The sequence below is a fragment of the Monodon monoceros genome, unplaced genomic scaffold (assembly GCF_005190385.1).
Source record: "Monodon monoceros isolate NGI ecotype Baffin Bay Population unplaced genomic scaffold, NGI_Narwhal_1 Super_Scaffold_13, whole genome shotgun sequence".
NCBI classification, from domain to species: domain Eukaryota; kingdom Metazoa; phylum Chordata; class Mammalia; order Artiodactyla; family Monodontidae; genus Monodon; species Monodon monoceros.
The window spans coordinates 66985983-66998111 of record NW_021703769.1 but is presented as its reverse complement, the minus strand read 5'-3'; positions in this window follow the sequence as shown (position 1 = coordinate 66998111).

Below are 12129 nucleotides of genomic sequence, written 5' to 3'. Positions count from 1 at the left end.
ATACAAAATTAATGCACAGAAATCTCTTGCATTCCTATACACTAATAATGAAAAATCAGAAAGAGAAATTAAGAAAACAATCCCATTTACCATTGCAACAAAAAGAATAAAATACCTAGGAGTAAACCTACCTAAGGAAGCAAAAGACCTGTAGTCAGAAAACTATAAAACACTGATGAAAGAAATCAAAGATGACATAAACAGATGGAGAGATATACCATGCTCCTGGATTGGAAGAAACAACATCGTGAAAATGACCATACTACCCAAAGCAATCTACAGATTCAATGCAATCCCTATCAAATTACCAATGGCATTTTTCACAGAACTAGAACAAGAAATTGTACAATTTGTAGGGAAACACAAAAGACCCCGAATAGCCAAAGCAATCTTGAGAAAGAAAAATGGAGCTGGAGGAATCAGGATCCCTGACTTCAGACAATACTACAAAGCTACAGTCATCAAGACAGTATGGTACTTGCACAAAAGCAGAAATATAGATCAATGGAACAGGATAAGAAGCCCAAAGGTAAACCCATGCACATATGGTCACCTTATCTTTGATAAAGGAGGCAAGAATATACAACGGAGAAAAGACAGCCTTTTCAATAAGTGGTGCTGGGAAAACTGGACAGCTACATGTAAAAGAATGAAACTAGAACCCTCCTAACACCATACACAAAAATAAACTCAAAGTGGATTAAAGACCTAAAGGAAGGCCAGACACTATAAAACTCTTAGAGGAAAACATAGGCAGAACACTCTATGACATAAATCACAGCAAGATCCTTTTCAACCCACCTCCTAGAGTAATGGAAATAAAAACAAAAATAAACAAATGGGACCTAATGAAACTTAAAAGCTTTTGCACAGCAAAGGAAACCATAATCAAGACAAAAAGACAACCCTCAGAATGGGAGAAAATATTTGCAAAGGAAGCAACTGACAAAGGATTAATTTCCAAAATATACAAGCAGCTCATGCAGCTCAATATCAAAAAAAAACCAAACAACCCAATCCAAAAATGGGCAGAAGACCTAAAAGACATTTCTCCGAAGAAGACATACAGATGGCCAAGAAGCACATGAAAAGCTGCTCAACATCACTAATCATTAGAGATATGCAAATCAAAACCACAATGAGGTATCACCTCACATTGGTCAGAATGGCCATCATCAAAAAATCCAGAAACATGGGGGTTTCCCTGGTGGTGCAGTGGTTGAGAGTCCGCCTGCTGACGCAGGGGACACAGGTTTGTGTCCCGGTCTGGGAAGATCCCACATGCCGCGGAGCGGCTGGGCCATGAGCCATGGCCGTTGAGCCTGCGCGTCTGGAGCCTATGCTCCGCAACGGGAGAGGCCACAACAGTGAGAGGCCCACGTACAGCAAAAAAAAAAAATCTAGAAACAATAAACGCTGGCTCGACTTCCCTGTTGGTGCCGTGGTTAAGAATCCACTTGCCAATGCAGGGGACATGGGTGCGATCCCTGGTCCGCAAAGATCCCACATGCTGTGGAGCAACTAAGCCCATGAGCCACAACTAGTGAGTCTGCATGCCACAACTACTGAAGCCTGCACACGTAGAGCCCGTGCTCAGCAACAAGGGAAGCCACCGCAATGAGAAGCCAGCGCACCGCAACGAAAAGTAGCCCCCACTCGCAGCACCAGAAGAAGCCTGTGCACAGCAATGAAGACCCAATGCAGCCAAAAATAAATAAATTAATTAAATAAATTTAATTTAAAAAAATGCTGGAGAGGGTGTGGAGAAAAGGGAACCCTCCTGAATTGTTGGTGGGAATGTAAATTGATACAGCCACTATGGAGAACAGTATGGAGGTTCCTTAAAAAACTAAAATAGAATTACCATATGACCCAGCAATCCCACTACTGAGCATATACCCTGAGAAAACCATAATTCAAAAAGATACATGCACCACAATGTTCATTGCAGCATTATTTACAATAGCCAGGACATAGAAGCAACCAAATGTCCATCAACAGATGAATGGATAAAGAAGATGTGGCACATATATACAATGGAATATTACTCAGCCATAAAAATGAATGAAATTGAGTTATTTGTAATGAGGTGGATGAACCTAGAGTCTGTCATACAGAGTGAAGTAAGTCAGAAAGAGAAAAACAAATACCGTATGCTAACGCATATACATGGAATCTAAAAAAGTGGTACTGATGAACCTAGTGGCAGGGCAGGAATAAAGATACAGACATAGAGAATGGACTTGAGGTCACAGTGGGGGAAGGGGAAGCTGGGATGAAGTGTGAGAGTAGCACTGACATATACACACTACCAACTGTAAAATGGATGGTTAGTGGGAAGCTGCTGCATAGCACAAGGTGATCAACTTGATGCTTTGTGATGACTTAGAGGGATGGGATAAGGAGTGTGGAGGGAGGCTCAAGAGGGAGGGGATATGGGGATATATGTATGCATATAGCTGATTCAATTTGTTGTACAGCAGAAACAAACACAACATTGTAAAGCAATTATACTCCAATAAAGATGTGGAAAAAATATTTAAAAACTCACTTCCAAATAACCCATGGGTGAAAGGAGAAATCAAAAAGGAAACTAGAAAGAATTTTGAACTGAATGAAAATGAAAACACAACATATAAAAATGTGTTGAATGCAACTAATGGAATATTTAAATGGAAACTTGTAATACTAAGTGAATATTTTAGAAAAGAAAGATCACAACTACATAACTTTAGCTATTACCTTAAGAAACTAGAGAAAAAGGAGCAAACGAAACACACAGTAAACAAAAGAAAGGAAATAATAAATATTAGAACAGAAATCAATGAAATAGAAAACTGAAAATATAGACAAATCAATGAAAAAAACCCGGATATTTTCAAGATCAATAAAATTAATAAATTTCTAGCCGTACTGATCAGGAAAAAAGAAAGAGAAGACACAAATTACCAATATCAGGAATGAGAGAGATAACACTCCAGATTTATGGATATTAAAAAGGATAATGGAAAAAAAAAAGGAAAAAAAAAAAAGGATAATGGAGAATATTATGATAACTTTATGTTGATAAATTTTACAGCTTAGATAAATTAGACAAATTCCTGGAAAGACAAAAATGATCAAAGCTCACTCAAGAATACTGTACTATACAAGATCAATATATACAAATCTATTGTAGTTCTATACACTAATAATGAACAACCAAAAATCTAATTAAGAAAGCAATTCCATTTACAATAGCATGAAAAAACATACTTAGGAATACATTTAACCAAGGATGCACAAAACTTGTACACTGAAAACCACAAAACACTGCTGAAAGAAATTAAAGAAGATATAAATAAATGGAAAGATATCCACTGTTCATGGACTGGAAGACTTAATATTATCAAGATGGCAATACTATCAAGAGAGATCTACAGATTCAATGTAATCCCTATCAAAATTCCAACTCCCTTTTTTTTTTTTGCAGAAATGGACAAACTAATCCTAAAATTCATATGGAAATGTCAGGGACTCAGAATAGCCAAAAAATTATATTTTAAAAGGACTAAGGGGGAGGACTCACACTTCCCAATTTAAAAACTTACTATAATGTGGTACTGGCTTAAAGATAAGCACATATTGTCAATAGTATAGAGTTAAGAATCCAGATATAAACCTTCACATTTATGGGCAATTGATTTTGGAGAATGTGTCAAGATTCAACGGGGAAAGAGTAGTCTTCCAACAAATGGTGCTAGTACAAGTGAACATCCAGATGCAAGAGAATGAATTTAGACCCCTACCTCCTTCCATAGGCCAAAATTAACTCAAAATGCATCATAGACCTCAGTGTAAGAGGTAAAATAATAAAATTCTTGGAAGAAAATGTAGGAGTAGATCTTCACGACCTTAGATTAAGCAAGTTTTCTTTGACGTGACACAAAAATTAACAAAAGAAAAAATAAGATAAATTGGACATCATCAAAATTAAATACTGTTGTGCTTCAAAAGACACCATAGCAGAAATAAAAAGACAACCTAAAGACTGGGAGAAAATATTTGCAAACTGTATATCTGATAAGGGACTTGGATCCAGACTATACAAAGGACTCTTACAACTCAACAGAGGAAAGACAAATAGCCCAAGAAAAAGTTGGGCAGGGAATCTGAATAGATATTTCTCCCCAAAAGATATGCAAATTGCCAATAAGCACATGAAAAATGCTTAATATCATCAGGAATGAGGGAAATGCAAATCCAAACCACAATGAAATATCAGTTTACATCCACCAGGATGGCTATAAACAAGAAGATGGACAATAACAAGTGCTGAGGAGAATGTAGAGAAATTGGAATTCTCACACTGTTGGTGGGAACATAAAATGGTACAGCTGTTTTGGAAAACAATTTGGCATGTAACCCAGCAAATACACAAGACTGAGAATTTAAAATATACATCCACCAAAAAACTTGCACATGAATGTTCAATAGCAGCATTATTCATACTAGCCAAAAAGGAGCGGTAAGTCAAATGCCCATCAATTGATGGATCAACAAAAAGTGGTATAGCCAATGGGACCTAATCAAACTTAAAAGCTTTTGCACAGCAAATAAGACCATTAGCAAAATGAAAAGACAGCCTACAGACTGGGAGAAAATATTTGCCAACAATGTGAACCAACAAGGGGCTAATTCCAAAATGACAAACAGCTCATACAAATCAGTATTTAAAAAAAACCTGATAAAAAATGGGCAAAGGACCTGAATAGACATTTTTCCAAAGAAGACATACAGATGGTCAAGAGGCAAATGAAAAGGTGCTCAACATCACTAATCACCAAGCAAATGTAAATCAAAACCACAATGAGATACTACCTCATATCTATCAGAATGGATATTATCAAAAAGACAAGAATAACAAGTATTGGTGAGGATGTGGAGAAAAGAGAACACTCATGCACTGTTGGTGGGAATGTAAATTGGTGCAGCCACTATAGAAAATATGGAAGTTCCTCAAAAAATTAAAAATAGAACTACCGTATGATCTGGAAATTCCACTTCTGGGTATTTATCCAAAGAAGGCAAAAACACGAGTTCAAGAAGATATATGTACCCCTACATGCACTGAAGCTTTATTTACAACAGCCAAGATATGGAAGCAACCTAAGTGCCCATCAATAGATGAATGGATAAAGAAAATGTGGTATATATATATATATATATATATATATATATATATATATATATATATACACACAATGGAATAGTACTCAGTCATAAAAAAGAATGAAATTTTGCCAGCTGTGACAATATGGATAGACACATGGAGGGTTATTATGCTAAGTGTAACAAGTCAGACAAAGAAAAATAAATGCCTTATGATTTCACTTATACGTGGAATCTAAAAACCCAAACAGAAACAAACAAAAAAACCAAAAACAGACTCAGATACCGAGAAAAAAAATGATGGTTGCCAGGCAGGGGATGGGGGGAATGGACAAAATAGGTGAAGGGGATTAAGAGGTACAAATTTCCAGCTATAAGATAAATAAGTCATGGGGATGTAATGTACACATAGGCAATATAGTTAATAATATTGTAACAACTTGCATGGTGACAGATGGTAACTGGTCTTACTGCAGTGATCATTTTATAATGTATAAAAATATTGAATCACTATGTCATACACCTGAAACTAATATATTTTATTTCATTATAACTCAATAAAAATTTTTAATTAAAAAACAAGCTCATGGAAAGGTATATGGAAGACAAATCCCTTAACTATACCCTACAAAGAACCAGAGTTACCAACAGAATAAAAGATGTGGAGGAAGAGAAGAAGAAATAAGGAAAGAGTGGAAGAAAAAGTTCCTGATCTAAAGGAAAAACTTAGGTTGATATAGTTGACCAAGGATTCTAGGCACAAATCTAGAATGGCCTTGAAAACATGAGAAGTCCAGAAATTTATAGAATCTTGGGGGAAAACTTTGACATTTTACAGGCTCACGTTTTGCTAATCTGTAGGACTTGGCAAGCTCCCAGCTGACATTGTTTAACAATATTATTGATGATAGAGAGTCGGATTGAGGGATTCCAGCTAAACATAGTGGACTGAATATAATTCCTTCTGATTCTTCCTGAAAATTCACTATAATGATAATAAAGGGAGAAAAGGGGCACAAATGAACAAGAACAAGGAGAAGAAATAATAGCAACACATTTTTGGAAGGTGAAATTCATATGGAAAAGTAGAAACTGACCAGAAAATCAGAGGTCTAAATCAGTAGCCCAAAGCGAGGCTATTCATAAGATAGAAGCCCAGGAAGAATCAGAATACACAGGTGACAGATACTACTGAAAGCAGGGATGCAGGTAGGGCCAGAAGGGTGAATACACAGCAGCTCATCCTGCAGAAGAATGAAGACTAGCTCAATTAGAGCAGTGGTTCCAAACCTTGGCTGCACATTGGAATCCCCTGGGGAGATGTATTAAATCAGAAACTCTGGAGGGTAGCATTCACCCAGTTTTCAGTATTTTTAAAGCCCCCCAGGTAATTTCAATATGCAGCCCAGTGAGAACCACTGAACAGAAAGCCTCCGGATTTGAGGGCATCAGGGGTGCTATAATGAGAATAGGAAGATCGACTCTAAGTCTATATACTGAATGAAGCCTACCTGGCTCCCCAAAAGTTCCTGGTAGCAAGCTTCATAATTATATTTTACCTCCTCTATCCCATTCTGAAGAGTGGAAAATTCCTCTTTGGGGAAACTAGCCCAAGAAAAATGTCTGGGAGATACTAGCAGCTGGGGCTCCCCTAATGAAATGATCCAACAAGAACAACAGAACCCACTTGACAAACGTCACACACAGTTTCTAATGCAAGGGACACCAACCAAAAGAAAAAAAAAAACTCAAAACCTATCATCTCTCCACAAGTCCTATTATATCCATGAAAAAAGAACAAAATGTTACAAAAAGGGAATAAAACAAGAAATAATTCTGAGAAATTAAAAATATGCTAGCAGGAATAAAAATTGGGAAATGTTGAGGAGTCTTCACCATAAAAAACATAGATAGAAAATAAGAGAAAAGGGGTAAGAAAATTAGACAATCAGTCCAGGAAATCTAACATCTAAATAATAAGTCCCAGGAGAAAAATGGAATGGGGGGATATTGTCCCACAAGTAATAAAAGAATGTTTTCTAGAACTGAAAGACATGCATTTCCAGATTGAAAGGGCTCATAGAGCACTCAGCAAAATAAATTAAAAAATACATTGATGTACATCACTGGGCTTTTTAATGCACCCAGGATAGGAGAAAGTTCCCAAAAGTTTCCTGGGAGAGAAAAAAAAAAATAAACAAATGGATTAGAAGTCAGAATGGATTTGAACTCCTTATCAGCAATGCCAAGCTGTATCATGAGAAAGGCCTCCAAGTACGAGTGAAAATAATTTCCAACCTAGAATTCTATGCCTTGTCAAGCCATAAATCAAATGTGGGGTGGAGTAAAAACACTTTTAATATTATAGGAGCTCAAAAAATTTACCTCTCAGGAATTTACTAGAGCATGTGCCCTCCACCCCAAATGAGGAAACAAACCTAGAAAGAGGCACACAGGATGGAAAACACAAAGATAGAGTGCAGGTGAGAGGGTGAGGAAAATTCCCAGAATAGTAAAATAAGCTTGTGGGATCAGAGCTGTGCAGCAGGCCTAGAAGAGAACCCATTTTTTTAAAATAGGAATAGATATAAAGAAGGTTCTAGAATTGTCACAAGAAAAAAGATAAAACCGAAGGAACAGGATTTATTTGAATATGCCAAGAGGTTGTTTACATTTTTGGTAATCCATAGGAAACAAAACACATTTTAAAATGAGGCAGTTATTAATTCCAGGAAAAACAAAATTTCATAAGAAAGAAATCCTAATATACCAAATGACTTGATTCTGAATATATCATAATGTACACACCATTCGATTTAGCCCAAATAGTGAAACTTTTATTTGGAGGCTGGGAGAGGATGTATATGTGGTGGGGAAGGGGCAGGTAGGGACAAGGAAGAGCTAAAGTAATAGTTAATACGTGAAACTGGAAAATCAAGAAATAAGAGGCGAATGCTCTATTTTTGGGTTTTGGGTTTTGCTTTTATTGTTAAAGAAAGAACTAGCAGACTTGAAATTGCCTCTGAAGAATTGGAGTCAGGGTGCAATGGGTTAGGGCAGGAGACTGAATGTGAAGTCTTGAGGCAATTTGTGACTTTTAAAACTATGTACAACTTTGTTAAAAACAAAATTTAAAAGCCTTCCAATTGAGAATGTGTAAATCATGATCTGGGTGAACTTCATGAAAAAACTAACCATCATAGACAAATCCTGGTGGAAATGTCAAGGTGCGGGGAGAATGGAGAATCAGGTTGGCTTTGGACTTGTAATTCTAAACACCTGAGGGCAATGGAACTTTGTTTTATTGGAATTTTATTATCAGTGACATCTTTTTCAGATGTTAACCGGCCATTTGTATTACTGAGTAATAGCTGAGTGTAATTTTTAAAAGTTGTAGAGGGAAAAAAAGTTGCTATTTTAAAGAACAAACTGTAGCTTCTTCTGCCCCCTAATGGCATAATTCATCACAGAAGAATTGTTTCTTGGTTCAGAAAAATAACTTAATGATTAATTTCAGTTTAAAAGATGAAGAGCCTATGGTATAGGACTGAAAAGAAGGATGATGCTGTACATAGAAAAATGAGAGGAAAATTTGTTCTAGGAGAAATGTCATAAAACTTATGAAGACTGAGACCCTAGTGAGATTAGAAGAGAAAAATCAGCACCAAGAATGGACATCAGGAAATCAAAAAGGGGTAAACCAAGATAAACAAATCTCAACAAGTACCATCAGAAATAATGAGGAAGGGGCTTCCCTGGTGGCGCAGTGGTTGAGAGTCCGCCTGCCGATGGAGGGGACACGGGTTCGTGCCCTGGTCCGGGAAGATCCCACATGCTGCAGAGTGGCTGGGCCCGTGAGCCATGGCTGCCGAGCCTGCGTGTCCGGAGCCTGTGCCCCACAACGGGAGAGGCCACAACAGTGAGAGGCCCGCGTACCACAAAAAAAAAAAAAAGAAATAATGAGGAAGGACCTGGGTTTCCAATTGTCTGATTTGAAAAATAAAGACCTAAACTAGTAAAGAAAAGGTGATTCTACAAGGCTGGAGGAAAACTGATCAACACTTGAGTTATGCAATAAAACAAAATTTTGGATAAAAAATATTTAATCTGTCTAGAATTTTAAGATGTGAAAAAAAGCTACTTTAAATGGCTATCCAGTTGTCTCAAACTGCTTACTGAAAAATCTATCCTTCTCACATTTATTTATGCTGAAGCTGTTACTACTCTTATACTTGGATCAATTTCTGGAATTTTATTCAATTCCACTTAATTGTCTGCCCTTGCTAGTACCAATACCATAATGATTTGAAAATTATATATCTTTGTTTTTTCCCCTTACCTGTAACAGCAAGGGGAATGAGGCCTGTGTGGCCTAGCCTTCTTCCTGGCAATGAGACCAGGTATAGCAATCTATTTTTGGATAAAATCGTCCCCTTTACCAATCAACACTGTAGCCTAAGATCCAGGTTAAGGAAACCTGAAGTGCAATTTCCATCATATCAAAAGTGGACTCAAAGGGAATATTCCTCATGTGCTCCACAACCTACCCTGTCCCTCCAACTTACAAGGTGTTCATAATGCCTGTGATGATCTATTTGTACTTCTCAAGAGGCCATCTGCTTTCTCAAGGAAAAAAATTGTAGGTGTTTACTTTTTTTTTATAGCCAACAATACTGTATTATAAACTTCAAAGTTGCTAACAGACTACATCCTAATTGTTCTCACCACAAAAATAAATAATAATTACATGACGTGATAGAGATGTTGGCTAACACAATGCTGGCAATCATATTGCAATATATAAATCTATCAAATCAACAGATTATACACCTTAAACAGGTTATGTCAGTTATATATAATAAGAGTTGTGCTAATTAGGTTTTTTGATATTAGAAACATTTAAAATGACAAGATAGGGACTTCCCTGGTGGTGCAGTGGTTAAGAATCCGCCTGCCAATGCAGGGGACACGGGTTCGAGCCCTGGTCCGGGAAGATCCCACATGCCGTGAAGCAGCTAAGCCCATGCACCATAACTACTAAGCCTGCGCTCTAGAGCCCGTGAGCCACAACTATGGAGCCTGCATGCCACAACTGCTGAAGGCTGCACGCCTAGAGCCCATGCTCTACAACAAAGAGAAGCCACTGCAATGAGAAGCCCACGCGCCGCAACTAAGAGTAGCCCCCACTCGCCACAACTAGAGAAAGCCCGTGCGCAGCAACGAAGATCCAATGCAGCCAAAAAATATATATATAAAAATAAATAAAATTAATCAATGTGATTTTGTAAATTGATATTTATTAAATTTATATTTCCAAAGCCAATTAATATTTAAGATAATTATTTAAATATATATTATTAAATTAAGAAATACACACTAGATATAGAAAAATAACATTTCCCAGAGTAATTACAAGAGGTAATGATTGATTGCATGACAGGAAGTCTGTTCTTTAGCCTGAGATTCTGACTCCAGTAAAGCCAAGATTCTTTGGATTCTTGGATTGGATTCTTTTTGAATCTGAATTAATTTGATGAAGTCAAATTGAAATCCTTCCAAAATATCAGTTCAATTCAGGGGGTTCAAAATTTCATGAATTGTCAGTTTCAGCCTTTTCTTAATAGAAAAATTGCTACTAACTGATGAACTGCTACTTTTATTCTTAGCATATTTCCAACAGTAATAATCACCAGATGGCCACCCACCAATGAGTGACCAAAAAACCCAAAAAAACAAAACCAAAAAACCTTAAAAATGTGGTATTGTGGCAGAAATTACACACTTCTATGTCTGCCCCTCCTATGCTTTACCTGGTATCTAGCACTGATACAGTTTGCCTCATGTTCATTTTTTTTGTTGTTTTTTTCGGTACGTGGGCCTCTCACTGTTGTGGCCTCTCCTGTTGCGGAGCACAGGCTCCGGACGCGCAGGCTCAGCGGCCATGGCTCACGGGCCCAGCCGCTCCGCGGCATGTGGCATCTTCCCAGACCGGGGCACAAACCCGCGTCCCCTGATGCATCGGCAGGCGGACTCTCAACCACTGCGCCACCAGGGAAGCCCCCCTCATGTTCATTTTTCATTAAATTTGTTATTAATTTTTAGGACATGAAAAAGAATGAGTCTACCAGCTTTATTCATATATCATTAAGCCTAGGTAAAAACATTTATAAGCAATTATTATAATTTTAAGGTGCTAACGTCTCTACAAAAGAATATTTTCTTTTAAATCCTAAATGTATGTCCACTCTTGTATTAGTATCTTTTACTACTAAAGACGTTAACATTAAATTGAGAAAGATTCATACTGGCCAAGCCAATTTCATAGCAAATTACTAAACAGCCACATTGCAAAGTGGAAAAGATTCATGTTGGTGTTGGCTTTAATAAAAGATCACTGTTCACCCTCCAGCTTTAAGTGCATAACGAAATTATCAATAGCTATTTTTAAAAAGTCTTTAAAAAATTTTTTTAAAAATAAATTTATTTTTGGCTGCATTGGGTCTTCGTTGCTGCACACGGGCTTTCTCTAGTTGAGGTGAGCGGGGGCTACTCTTCCTTGCGGTGCACAGGCTTCTCATTGTGGTGGCTTCTCTTGCTGCGGAGCACGGGCTCTAGGCGCACGGGCTCAGTAGTTGTGGCGCACGGGCTTAGTTGCTCCGCAGCATGTGGGATCTTCCCGGACCAGGGCTCGAACCCTTGTCCCCTGCACTGAGGATTCTTAACCACTATACCACCAGGGAAGCCCTAAAAAGGTCCTTTTAACATGATCTTAAAAATAATCTCAAAGGCCACAAAGACTTGATAAACTGTTTATACTTGAGGTTACTGAAAAAATTCACGTGAAATCTTTGAATATTCCTGTTAACCCCATTTCTTTCACATTGTATGCCTGTTATTCACTTCTAGCAGCTCTACATTACCCTTTATCAAGGAGTTAAATGGTTTACTTTTATTCAGTTCTCTTTTCATGATCATTCT